Here is a 14418-nt window from a genome sequence, read left to right on the forward strand (position 1 = left end):
TTTAATTTTAATACATCAGAAATGTGTTTATTTTAATACATTTCTGATGTATTAAATGTGCCATTTTAATGGCACATTTCTGCCATTAAAATGGAACACGTTTAACCACAGATTAAACATGTTCTTATTGTGTTTATTCTCTGTAACAGTTTAGACTTAGATATGTGATTCTATGAATCATAATTTCAGGGATGGAAACATCTTGTCTCCTGTCCTAACATAGCATGAACTTCATTAGTGACATTTATTTAGAAAGAAATCCAACTGAAAGGGGATGGAAAGAAGGTGAGGGGAGGCAACCAAGGAGCCATGTAGCAGAGTTGTAGTCAAGACCACCGAACCCGAGACCAAGACCAGCGCCCCGCGCTAAATGACACAATAAAATTAAGTTTACCTATCAAAATTGGTTCTCAGATTGATCTGAAAGATCCCATTCCCATAAAAACACCTAGATATTAAATACTTAGAGCTGAAATATATTTAACCAGTATCAATTAAAACTCACTTCATTCTGTTTTGCTTTCATCGCTGTGCTACAATCCGCAGAGGTCTCCTGCTATTCCTAGAAAAATAACGCCCTGGGCGGTTGCCCATATTGCATGTCAGAAACCACAACTGAAACATCGCAATTAACGGTAAATAACATTCAACTATGAACACTGTCCAACGGCGCAACAAGTAACTAAGCAGAATGAGCACCGTGACTGTTTTCATCCTCCCTCCCACTGCGATCTTTGCCACCATAACAGGAAACGAAATCAATCAATGAGCAATGAGCATGCTCTGTGTTCATACATTCAACTTTTACTTATTCAGCGATTAAATAAATGTGTGTATGTGATTATATGTGTATATATACATCTACTGCAGTATATATCTACTGCAGTGTACACAAGAACAAAGAACGGCTCTCAGTGAGGCTTCAGTCCTTAGGACTTAGTAAAGATCCGTCCAGAAGAATCGGATCGTTCCTGAATGTCATATCACTATATTGCAGACTTTGGTCACAGCGTTGTCCCATATATACGACACCTCAGTCAACACACAATAATACAGTGCATGAGTGACAACTTTTTTTCATCGCAGATGCAACATGTGTCTCAGTACAGCTAGCTTTGTTAGCATCACGTCCACAGATCTTACCTTTCTTTAAGCTTTCCTTCCAAGTGACGCTAAAAGTTGGACGAAGTCCCGCCGTCTGTGAAAGCGAAGCGCTGCTGATTTTACATGTCGCCATATCTTATGATTTATGCAGCTATTATCGATTAGACAGACATCTCCTCCCGCTCAGAGGAAACCACTGCGCATGTCTGGAGCTCCGCGTGCGAGTAAAGGTGGAGACGATGGGTGACAACAGACACTAAGTCACGTTATCCCTGAACTTCACATTTTAACGGAAGAAAGCACAATGCGACTTGGATGTAACGAGTAACGCGACAGTTTTGTAGAAATGTAGTGAAGTAGAAAGTACAGATACTTACTGTAAAATGTAGTGGAGTAAAAGTAGAAAGTAGCCATTATAACATCTACTTAAGTAAAGTACAGATGCACGAAAACTGTACTTAAGTACAGTAACGAAGTACTTGTATTTCGTTACTTCCCACCACTGCATTTTTGTCACATTTCAGCTCATCAAGCAAGAGCATACTACTGCTGCTACAGAGCTCAGATTATTACAACTCTATTTTTGGATTGGATTCAAAAATGTATTTGTTACCTCACTTCCAGCCACAACCAACGTTTCTTACTTTAACAACCAGGTCAGATCCATCCAGATGTCTATGATGAGTCAAATATTTTCATGACTTTAGGAAAAACTGTGTTTCTGAGTCAGGAGATATGACAGCTGATGCTTCAGAGCAGATGACAGCGTCAGAACCAAGCAGCCGCCAGCGTGATCTCTGACTTCTAATATCCTTTGGGCTTCTCAGACACCTCATGTGATTCCTAATTATGACTGGCTGCACCATAGTTGTTCGATTGCTAACAGCGCTAAGCAGATTTATTTTGCCTGTTTGCAATTTTCTATGGCTTAACTGTTAAAAATTATGAATATGTTGATTAATACAGCTTACAGAAAGACTAGAAAACAGTTTCAGTTCAAACTCCTTTAACACTTCTGTGTTAATAGTCTACAAAGGCACAAGCCAGACAGGGAAGTTCTTTCTGAAATATCATCCAATAAAGCATAACAGATAAGAAAACATAATAAATGAACTGGATATGTTGATGCAAGATAAAATTTTGGATATAAGAGGAAAAGCATTGATGTTTTGAGCTGAATGGATGATGACCAACGTTTTATAGATGATATAACTTTTTACTCTGTCAGTTAAAATCTTGTGGAGTAATTTTGCTTACAACACAGCACCAGTTTACCATTTCAATGCAGTTCTCTTAAGGCCATTCCAGATTTAGGTCAGTTTGAGGTTTGGCTTTGACTAGGCCACAACAACATCTTGATACTTTTTAATGTTTTTTTCTTTTATCATTTAAATTGTTTTGGTGATCTGAAACATTGAAGTGTGACAAAAAAAATAAAAAAATCTGCAATAGAAGAATAGTGAAACGAGGCAAATTGTTTTTTACAGCCTGGTATAAAAAAAGGAATAAAAATACAATATAAAGTCTTACCTGATATATATGTATATTTTTTATTATAAATTATAGCTAAATCCGTTATTGGGAAGTTCACTTGTTTTTCTGTTTGTACTGTTGTAAAATTTGCAACATGAGCTACTGTCCATGCTGACATGTCCAGTGATTTGGGGAGGCAGCTGCACTGTAATTGTGGAGGATGTGCGTAAGAAAATAATTAGATCATTGAGACATTGTGTTTTGCCTCCAGCTGTCTGGTTTTTATTACTTTCTTCTAAATGGGTGTGTCAGGCCCCTGTTTGTTCATCTGCACAGAGGTTCAATTATGTATTTATTTGTGACTGATAATTAACTCAGCACTGGATGGTTTCCATTCATTAGGTATTGGATGTGATTTTATTCAGTACTCATAGGAATGGCCTCTCACTGGGGTACATACAACATAAAGCAATAAGTAATTTAATTTAGGTGGAGATTGTGAATAGTTTGATGTTTTCCATTAGCTTCTGGGATGAAGATGAGAAAATAAATACTTAACGCCACATTGCTGGATTTCTACTTTTCATCTTTGCTTCTTGTCTTCCTCAAACTCTAAGAAATGTGTGACACCATGAGATGGCAGCGGCCCAGTCTGACCAGATAGGACCTTCTCCAAACAAAATGTGATGTTTCCATTACAAAAGGAGCCTTATCAAATATTAAATCATGCTAAAATGCTCTGTTGGGCAGCTGCCATGGAAATATGGACTGCAAACATTATCTCTGTCTGATTTTAGACTGATTATCTACTCATGAAATAAACAGGGAGGTGGTTCTTATGCACACAGCTAATGGCTTTTCCCTTCATTACTGTCTTCCTTGTGGGGCTCTGAAATCAGCCGTAGTATGGAAAGTCTTCATAAACAAGGGACAAAAAAACCCCAAAAAACCTGATTAAACCTTTCCCCCCACGCTCATTCTTCTGGTTTCTGGCAGTAAACAGAAAAGAGAATCTCCACCTTACTGCTGGCTACAGACGCTCTCTTTCTGTCACCTCATGTCTTATTAATTAAACCTGTCTGGTCTTTTACAGTCCTCAGTAGTAGGATCGCAGGATTCGGTTGGGGCTGCAAATCTCGAAGCTGTGGTGATGAAAACACACAAAAAAAACGTATTCCCCTTTCATTTCTTTCACCATTTTCTTCTCTTTTATTCTATATATAGATACATAATGTTAGTGGAAAGTGTGTGGAGATGCTTGTGAAACTATACCCCAAGTTTTCTCACAAGCCACACTCCATCATCTAAAAATAGAAATAGTATGTCCTAAATGCAGTACTACAAAGGAGGCATTAATCAGAGAAGCAACCCAGAGACTGTTGGTAACTGCAGATATCCACAAATCTATTTTCTACCAAAGGGAGAAAGAAGAAAGCTACTGTAAAAAAGAAACATCTTAAAATGTCCTATTTAAAGTTTGACACATTACATTTTGGAGACACCCAAAATATGTGAATGAATGTACTCTGATTAGATGAAACCCAATTTTGACTTTCAGGTCTGACAACCAAGTACAGTAGTATCTGCAGAGGAAAAAGTAACATTGCACATTACCATGAACCCATTGAGAAGCATGGGAGTGGCAGCATCATGGTGTGAGGATTTTGTGAGGGGAAGTGAAAAATATACACCCCCTCTGTCTCAGTTAACTTAGTAGAGTCAGCTCATGTGGCTCCCAAAAGCCTAAGTCTCTAAGAGTCTTATTTTTAAGTTAAATTTAGTTGGCAAGTGTTGATAAAAATACAAAACATTGTTTCAGAATAACTACTTTTGTGGGCAAAATCTGCAAATCTTGAAGTTTGTGTGTGTCCAGCTATCAAAATTCAGAAACTTGAACACATAAATGAAATGCGTATCCAAGCAACTCTAAGGTTTGCTTTAGTCCAGGAGCCAACATCCTCATAAATCTGGACCTGCCAGCTGTATTGGAAAACACAATCTCTGCTGATTGGTGCTGCATAACTTCTCACTCAAATACGCAGTGCAGTTTTTACATTTGAAGTGTGTGGTTCACAGTCACCAAAAAAAAAACTGTGATACATATTAAAAGTTGAGCCACAGATGGTCATTTTGATTTTGGGTCGAGACTTTGAGTCGTTTTTGCGTATCTGTTTTAGCGTCATCATTATTTCCCATCTGCTTTTTACTTTACCTGCAAAGAAGCAAAACAAAAAACAAAACATAAAGCCCAGAGAAACTTAAGTTGTAAGTGTATTGTCGGTAAACATATCACCATGAAAAATTAATTTTTTCCTCCCCCTATTTTTCCTTATTATGCAAACAAGTTCTCTTTTCAGTTCTGCATTTCAAGCATTCAATTTTTTGCAATGGGCTTGCTGCACGGTGGGAACTAAATTAAGTAAATTTACTTGCTGTGCTGGCGAGAGTCTCAGGCTGCCCCCACTGCTTCTCCCAGGCCATAAATAGGCAGAAACCTGTGACACATTTAATTAGATTTAAAGCTCAAGCTGTCAGTTGTCGTGTTTTGCCATCCCTTCTCGTAGTCCTAATGGATCCTTGTGGTTCGCAATGGTTTGACGTCAAACACGTTGTGTCAGCTCTGAGGAACAATGCTGAATAATTGGCCACTGCCAACACTCATAATGAATCTGCTCCGCTAGGAGAAGATGGATGGCAAATTGTCTGAGAAACAGAAATATTTAACTGACGTCAGGAGCTGATTAAGTGACCGTGAGCTTGCATGCTATGTTTTCAATTTAGAACAAGCTGGGATGGTGTAATTTTTTTAAAGGAAAAAAGAAAAAAAAAGTAAACGATGGTCCTCTGTCACAGCAAATCCCCAGATTTCCCCTGATAAGTAGCAGAAGAAAGGACAGAATTCCTGTAAAATAATTGATTTACTGAGAAAGCTGAGGCAGCATAATTTACCAGGAGCATCTGGATAAAATCCCTCCAACTGTGCTTAGTAAGAGAGTAGGTCACATGTCACTGAATTAGCACAACAGTGTGACAAAAAGCAGCTGCGCTCGAGCATCAGACCTGCAGCCAGATGAGTCTGTGGTCGTCGTTATTAGTTTTCCAGAGATGGGCTGGTGGACAGCATATTAGGATTTGGCAGGAGTCTATCGGATTTTGACACAGAGATTAAAATCCAATTACTACATGTGTAATAAAACCATGACAGTGGGATAAGCTCAAAGATATTGGTAGTCTTAAAGAAAAAAAAACAATGATTACACAGTACACAATCATTTCTTCATCTGAATAAACCGGACCGTCTCTGAAAACTTAATGACGCGAGGAGACGGTCATTTCTTTCATTTAAAAATTGCTTGGATACCTCTACAAAAAGATTTGGAGCTTTCTACATATGCCATCAAGTTATGTACTTTTAAAATTTTTACTAACAAATGTGCAGCATATCGAGAAATTATTCACAGCGCTTCACTTTCCCTGCACTTGGTTATGTCTCAGCTTTATTCCAAGCTCTATTAAATTCATCTCTTTCCTCAAATTCTACACTTAAGTACTCACTTATGTGAATGAGATTTATTGTTTTTTTTTTATATAAATATAAAAAAAAAACTCAAAATTTGTTTTCCACATCATCACAATGGAATATTTGTGTGTAGAGTTTAATGAAATTTGAAATACGGCTTTAACAGCAAAGTGTGGAAAACGTGAAGTGTTGTAAATACTTTCTGGATGCACTGCATGTCCATGTCTCCATCAGTAGTTTATAACATCATATTGTGTTGCAATAACTGATTGGTTCTCATAAATAGAAAAAAAAAGACGGGTTAGCCTTAAAAAGACACGTTTCTTCTCACTTTAGTTGCAAAATGAGATGCCGTCAGGTTTCTTCTTATTCCTGATGAGAAAATAATTCTGCTCTGAAAAGGCTTTGATTGCAGCGTCCAAAGATCCAACTCCAAATCCAACTCCGCTGGAATGCTCTTCAGCTCCAGCTACACTGTGAATGGACTGTTAATGCTGACGACCGGCTGACTGAGAATATTACGCCACCAGAGGAACTGAGACCGTTAGAGTTTGGTTTCCTAGCTTTTGCCATACAGGGGGAAAAAAAAGGTTCCAAGACTGACGCCACAACTGACATTTGTGTTTATTAAAGAGACATTTGTTAAAAACATTTTTAAATAGTTTAGAGAATTCAGTATTTGCTCTGTAAAGAACCACAGATATGTGTTAATGATCAAAGCTCGAGGAAAAATGGTTACGGTTAAAAGACAAACGTCTATGACTCTACATGGATCTACTTCTGTTTTAGACAAACTATACAAGTTATGTCATTTATGGGGGATACTTCTCTCCAGCAGGAATAGAGCAGGCAAACACATACGCATCTTAAAAACTGATGTTCATTGACTCTAGCACATCTGGTGGCGCTTGAGCTATTTTGCAAAGACAAAACGTTTTGTCTCCACATATGATTCACCGGTAGAGACATACCCCAAAAGACTTACAGCTGCAAATGCAATGAAAGGTGATTGGAGAATTGATCAAGCCAGAAGAGATGAATGTTTGCCACAGTTTTCAGATCGTTCTCGCTAAGCACTTTTGAAAACCTTGCATCCTGTTCCTCCACCTCATATAAATAAATCACATAAATTCTGAATTTGCCCTAACCTGCAGTCCATCTTTACATTTATTTTGCGTGTTCTTACTGTGTCTGCTCGTTTGCTCCCGTCTGTGAATGTTTTTGCAAGGCTGTAGGATCACATGTGAACAGCTCTTACAGGCACCAAAAATAAGCCCCAGCTGTACTGTTCAAAAGATTTTTTAATATATTTCCAATTTCTTCCGTTTTCAAAGACTCTTTCTGACTGTAATTTTTTGACATGTTCTACAAATCACTTCAAAGGCCGTTCTGAACAATAACTTTGTCAGGCATTGTGAAGATCTTTCGAGCCTTGATGTCTTTCCTGAGCGTCGGTCCATCCATGCTTTGTTCCCAGTCACGACAGCAATGCAGATTTTAGAAATCAGGAAAGTGTAAAATTAGAGGTGTCAGAATTTAAAATAACTATCTACAGTGAAGGAACAGAATCCAAAAACATTTCCTGCACTGCATGACCACATTGCAGATGACCAATTCATTTCTTTTTTCTCTTTTTTTTCCCCCTTCCAAAGAGAAAAGTGAGCAATTACACTAAAAACCATAGGTCAGTCTGCACTCAAGGCTTTATTAATAATGTATGTTTCTCCATTTAAGGCAAGCGGTTATGGAGCAACAAAGTGCAGCACAGTGTATTCAAATGTGCATACATTAGCCACACATTGTTCTGTGAACTGGTGCAGGAAGACAGGCTTTTTAAATGGCTCTAATGACACTGACCCAGCTTTCAACTTTCTGAGCCATCTACATATGTGTACGCATTGCAGAAGTTTAAGCAAATAATTTAGACTTATTCCAAGTGTTGTGAAGATTTACTGAAAGCAGAGCAGGAGCTTCTTAAAGAGACAGAGGCATATTTCAAGGCGTTAGGTAAGGAAAGCTAAATTGTGAAGTCAAATTTCTTTTGTTATTTTTGACATGCACGGGATTTTTATTACAACTGAAGGTGACATATTTTCTTGATTTAGCTACAAAATGGCACCACAGTATGTGGAAAATACATAATGCATTCCCTTTAAGTATGACAATCTGGGAAGTCTTAAGGACATTTCAGGATGTAACTTGAGCTTTTGCCCTGGAGGATATTTGTTTCTTTGACGTTTTGAGTGAGAATGACGTTGTGCCAACACATGGCGCTGTTCTGATGTTCCAGACACAAAAGAGAATTGCTAAAGAATAAAAAACATTCTGTTTCTGAAAGCAGCAGAAGATTGATCGGTTTTGTGCACGATGCCTCTCTGCTCTAAATTATCTCGACAGGGTTCCAAAGCTCTGCAGCCCACTCTCTGATCCATCTATGCATAAAACGTGACTAAAATGAGATCCAAACCTTTAAGCTGCACACTCATTTTTAAACTGGCTCTCTGTACGAAGCTTCCCGTGTGTGTGTGTGTGATAATTGGCTGGTCCGGAAGCCTCTGGCCCGACGTCATGCCCCCCAGAGGTTCCGACCAATCAAGAAGATCCGACCCAAAACCCGACGAACCCCAACCACACAAGTTATTAACCTGAATGATAGCCACTAATTCACATCAGGAACTCTCTGTGGAAACGGGAGGAAGTGTAAATATGAAGGTCGTAAATCTGGCATTGAACTGCGAGTCCGCACTAAGCACTCTTCATGCCTGACCTGAACGGCAGCCGCTGTCCGTCTCCTCTCAGATGCTGAGGGAGCAGCTCAGGAAGGAGGGCGGAGAAGAAAGGAGAGGAGGAGGAGGAGGAGGAGGAGGAGGAGGAGGAGGGAGAAGATTTCAGCACCGGAGCTGTTCACTGTTCACTGCTGGCTTGGACAAGACTGTTCTTTCTGCTTCCCACCGTGTGTGTGTGCGCTCTCTCTCTCTCTCTCTCTCTCTCTCTCTCTCTCTCTCTCTCTCTCTCTCTCTCTCTCTCTCTCTCTCTCTCTGTCTCTCTCTGCGCGACTCGGGATAATAAACCGCGGCGCTCGTTCATCTCCCCCTGCGGGGCGAACGGCGGCGGGCGACGGAGAGGCGCACACACACACTTCATTCGAGTCGAGTCTTTGCCATGCTGAGCGGCCGGGATTGAGGCAGGGAAGGTTAAAGTCTCCAATAAGTCGCGGTGAAGAGCGATACATCCCGTTTACGGTGAGTTGCCGTCACTAAACCCAGCCGCGGCGCAGGCGTCGTGTTATTTTTCTAATCTTGCGTGATGCAAATAAAGAGCTGAAATGTTGTCCGCGCTCAGTTTGTGTCGCCTGCTCTCGCATAGGTGGATTTGCAGGGAAACCTCATTAAATATGCGTGCAGGCAAATAATATTTAGGTCAGCATGCATCATTATGGGTGTGGATGGATGCGATTGCTGTTAAACTACTGTTCCCCTCGCAGCTGCTTGTGTTTCTCTGTAGTAGCACAACAATGGACACAAACTTGATTTAAAAAATAAAGAAGAAGAAGAAGAAGAAGAGTATATAGTTGCCATTAAAGGGAGTAAATATTAAAACAACTAAGGTTTCCCATTACTCTGTGTAATATGTGGAATCCATGCAGGGGTTCTGCAACTACTGGCATGCTTGGATGATCTTCCCTGCTGCAGGCACCAGTTTAGGCTGCTTTGTCTACTTTTCCCATGACTGTTGCACGGGAGAGTGCTGCTCCCCATTAAGCTCTCCATCAGTCTTGTCCACTGGCCCCTCAAAGGTCCACAAACAAGCCGAATGTGTTGTTAACCTTGGAGCAAGTCCTACTTCTCAGCCTGTGACAGATCCCTGCAGCCTGAGCTGCCTCGCTGCTCCGTGCTTTTTGTGAAAACTCTCTCAGCGCCTTCGACTGGCACAGGCTCTGTGCCTCGCAGTGTCTGAATGCCAACATGGTGTCTCCTGCTTAACGACGCATTGAGATTTAAATGCCTCCTCCATTCATCCCGTTCTGTCCCTCTGTCTCTCTTTATCTCTCTCTTTTTTTTTTGCTCTGTTCAAAAGCTGAGTTTAAAGCCCCCATATGCATTTGCTGAGCTATGATCATTTCCTTAGAGTGTCACAGTGGAATGGTGGGATAAGAGGCAGTGAGACGCAGGAAGGGAAGAGTTCTTAAGGTTCTCACGCAAATCAGTATGTTTCCTCTTGAAGCAGTCAGGAGTCAGGTTGTCTTATTTAGGGAAAAGCAGGAAACCCATACTCATTCATTTGGATCTTAATGTTAAATATTTCTTTGTGAATGCAATTTTTGTCATTTTCTATTACAATCCAATATTTTATTGGAGTTTCATGTTAGACATTAGAGCAAAACTCTGATGCGTTACATCATAGCACAATACACAGTTGTTGTTCTTTTATTTTTTATGAAAACAACACAAAAGTGTGGCAGGCATTTGTATTCACCTGATTTTACTAATTAAGTAAAATCCAGTGCAATCAACTGTCTGTAAAATTCACTTTAAAATCAAGTAGAATCCACCTGTGTAATATAAATACAAGTGTTCTGTGAAGGCTGCGTTTACATTTAGTGCAGCGTTAGCTTATGAATCAATACAAGTGGCCACATGCCTTCACACAAATATTTACTATGTTTTCCACAATGGAAAGGGTTTCATGAAGTAATCCATGGCTGAAAGAAAGCCACAAGAAATCTTGTTTAAACTCCCTCCTGTTTAAGGACAGAGCAAACATAATGGAAAAAAAAAGTTATTCGATCAGAACATTTTGACTCGAGTGCAAAAGTTTATGCTGCTGCTATGTAACTATGCAACACAGATCTGCAGTCAACTTCCAAAAAACTGCAAAACAGATGAAATTTTGAGTTTCCTTAAACCGAGGCTTAAAACTGACCTGCTTAGAGTTTAATTTAATTAATAGTAAATGGAACCTTGATCATCATATTTAATATTTACTTGATGATGTTAATGATGACCAAATGTAACTGTGCTATACAAACTAATAAATAAATAAATAAATAAATAAATAAATACAACTAATGCTACTCCTTCTCCTGGATTGGCTGCCGTTTCCAAAACAGCCAATCATTGCCATTTATTTTCCTTGCTGCTGATTGGCTGTACCCCAAAGAGTGGAAATAATGAAGACTTTTTATGCTAGCTTCTGTGATAGCATCATGGTAATTTCCACTGTACATGTTAATGCATATTATTTGTGTTTGAATTATTAAAATAGGCAGAAATGTGTTTCCCACATATTTATAGATTTTAGCCATTTGTGCTCAGACCGTGCAAATGCTGGACATTCACTGTATATCAAGAAACAGTCATTTGTTAGAACAGACCAAGACTAAATCTAATGTAAAATGTATAGCCAAACTTGCACAGTGATGTTAACAGATCCTCTCCACCAAACTGATGAAGTTTGAGGTATCTTGATGGTTATATAAATATTATAATCTCTCGATACTTATAGCTCCAACTACAGCAAAAGGCGGTTCTGCAAAGTATTGACTCAGGGGGGCTGAAGCGACAAAAAAGTGAAAAAAGTTAGAGGTACGGTTACCTTAGCTGGGAACTGTATTTGTGTTTGGTGATTGCAGCTGGCTCAGATCTGGGTGAACTCGTTAGCGTAATTAGTTCCAGTTCTTTGCTTGCCTGGTTTCTGAGTGAGATCCTCAGCAAGAGGCGGACTCATTCCCACGAAAAAGCATGCACAGTGGTCCGCTCATTTAAAAACTTCCCCGCCTTCTCCAGGACACGGAATGAAAAGGGGGACTGGTTGGGATTCAAATCAGCACATACCAGTGGAGAAACCAGCTTTGGGAACGGAATCGTACAGTCAGACAAACGCATACATACAAACTCCCTCCCCCACAGTATTAGAGAGAGCCAGGTACAGCTTAGCATCCTCTGTACAGTGAAAAATTGATGGAAAGGGAACCAGCATGTAGAATCATGCCAGCCTAATGTAGGTTGAACACAGAGATGCTTTTACTGGAATTTAAATTTAAGACACATAGCTCTATTTATATTTAGAATCCCAAGCTTGAAGAAATTCTCACATGAGCCAATTAGAGTAGAAAAAAATAAATAATTTGTTGAGTTCCTAACAAGATATTTTCTCAGTGCAGCCAGCTGTAATATGTGAACAATAGAACAGTTGTTATGAAGGAGTGATAAAACTGTGAGAAAATTACAGAAAAACAGCATTATTTTTATGCATTTATGATCTGGAAATAAAAACAGATGCAACGTTTATATAAAACTGGCCTACGAATGAGCAAAACAAACCAATTTCTTAAATGCCAACAGTTTAATAAGCCTTTATGGTACTTTTGTAAAATTTACACTTTAGTTTTAGATACACTCTTTGACCTGAATAAAGATTTGTATTAATGCTAAAAGTTAATCTGTATTTTATTGCAGTAGCTTAATGTCATTGTAAAAAAGTGAAGAGTCAGACATCAAATTCAAAGAAAATCCTTTTTTAAAAAAGTAAACGTTTCTTTTCATGCAAAAAAAAAAAAAAATCTGATCATAATCAATTTTCAATAGAAAAAAAATATTGGAATTTTTTTTAACTTCATGTTTTTATAAATGTCTTTAGTTAACACACATCTCAATCTGCTGAGGGTCTTTGGTTTGAGGCTGAGATGACTGGATAATGGTGTTGCTTCTTTTAAGATAGACGGGACTCTGCAGTGATCAGTACAGACTCTGGAGAAAACTGGACAATTCTCCAATGACTGTCTTGGATCTCCTGCTTAGTAACACGCAGTTTTCTGTTTACCTGGGTTTTATAAAGAACTTGACCCAGAGATCCACTTCTCTTTGTCATTCCTCAACATTGAGAACATATGAGAACATACCAGTAAAGTACGGGATAGTAAAGAAACCTAGAAAAATCTCCAAACTCAGCTCCAACTGCAGTAAAACTTTTGATTAGCTCCATCCTGCTTCCAGCTTCTCTGTCTGTGATGGAAAAAAAGCATCTCCCCAGCATGATTGTGCCACCACCATAATTCACTGGGGGGATAATATGTTTCGGGATCATGTGTAGAGGACAGCAGAGGAGGGAATACTAATGCTGACTTTAGAGTGCCCTTTTTTGTCCTTAACTTAGAAAAAAAGAGCAATATCATTCTGCCAAAATAGCCTGAGGCAGAATTCAAAATTATTAGAGCCTCAATGTCATTGAATCCTCAGTCAATTTGCTGTTGGTGGTGTTAACTGTCACAGCATGATAAAGTGTGCTTGCCGGAGATAATTTTGATGAAACACTGTAATACGAAGTCTCCAGAATATAAAAGGAAGCATTCAAAAACGCAAAAAAGAAGCTCTTACAGGGATTGAAAGAATAACCAACTTCTTAAATTGTTCCTATTTATATGAATGCCCCCCTGAGAGTCATCAGCTTTCAAGCCCCAGCAGACGGTCTCGGACGTCTGCTGATTTTAATCAACAGCATGAATAGACGCTAAAACTTCAATAATCCTCCAGTGTCTTATGTGGAAAAGGACAAGGTTTCAGTGAAAAGGGTAAAAAAAAAAGAATTTTTCTCAAAATGCATAAGAACTTGCCGAGTAGGTTGTGAAAAAAAAAAGTCAACTGCATATTTCCCTCAACGTTTTCAGAATGCTCAGCTGAATTGCACGTTAGCAGTAGACAAAAAGAACATTTCTTCAGCCGTGTATGTCAGGTTGTGCCCCAAGCAGCGGCCCAGTTTTCCCTCTCTTTATCCAGATCTTTTTTTATCTGGGGGCATTTAAATCATTCACGTTGGTCTTGGAGGGAAAGCAAAGATGGCAGAGGCAGCTGTTTCTGCAGGAGCCTGGTGATCGCCGAGCCTCGGGGATCTTTATCCCTTCCTTCTCTGCTCGCGTCACCCATCAGACGTAATGCAGAAGCTAAATCAGAGAGACTGCTGAAGCTGCTAGAATACTTTCTGAAACAGGTGCTACGTAAAGTGAAATGGGGAAAAAGAATCTGTGCAAAACCGTCGTGACAGGTAAGCAAGTTTTTGGCAGATGGAGAAACAAACTGGTTGTAAACAAGGAGCTGGAAAAGCAATGCTACTAAAAGTGTAATTATAGGTGGAGTCATAGCAAGATAGAAATCTTTCAAATAAAAGTTTATTTCTTATTCCTGATTTAGTCTTCTTGTGTTTCAAGAATTGGACACAGATACATGAGAAATAAAAAAAACTCTGCACATTGATTCAGTAACGGTTTTATGAAATTCAATCTTTAGTGAATATCATCGCTGGGAACATTATTATTGTTATTGATC

The 14418-nt window shown here is 39.1% G+C and overlaps 1 protein-coding gene across 2 annotated transcripts in view; it reads left to right on the forward strand.

Annotated features, from left to right (window-relative positions):
* The first annotated feature begins 8998 nt into the window (after positions 1-8998).
* The window catches only part of phf24 (PHD finger protein 24), a 29862-nt gene continuing 24442 nt past the window's right edge, over positions 8999-14418 (forward strand). The window contains exon 1 of one of the 2 annotated variants that reach the window (XM_081613629.1): positions 8999-9339. The gene's annotated coding sequence lies outside the window, so the exon portion shown is untranslated. The remainder of the gene's footprint in view (positions 9340-14418) is intronic. The other variant, XM_081613630.1, reaches the window with a different exon arrangement.

The sequence above is a fragment of the Poecilia reticulata genome, chromosome 12 (assembly GCF_904066995.2).
Source record: "Poecilia reticulata chromosome 12, P_reticulata-male-v2, whole genome shotgun sequence".
Classification (NCBI taxonomy): Eukaryota; Metazoa; Chordata; class Actinopteri; order Cyprinodontiformes; family Poeciliidae; genus Poecilia; species Poecilia reticulata.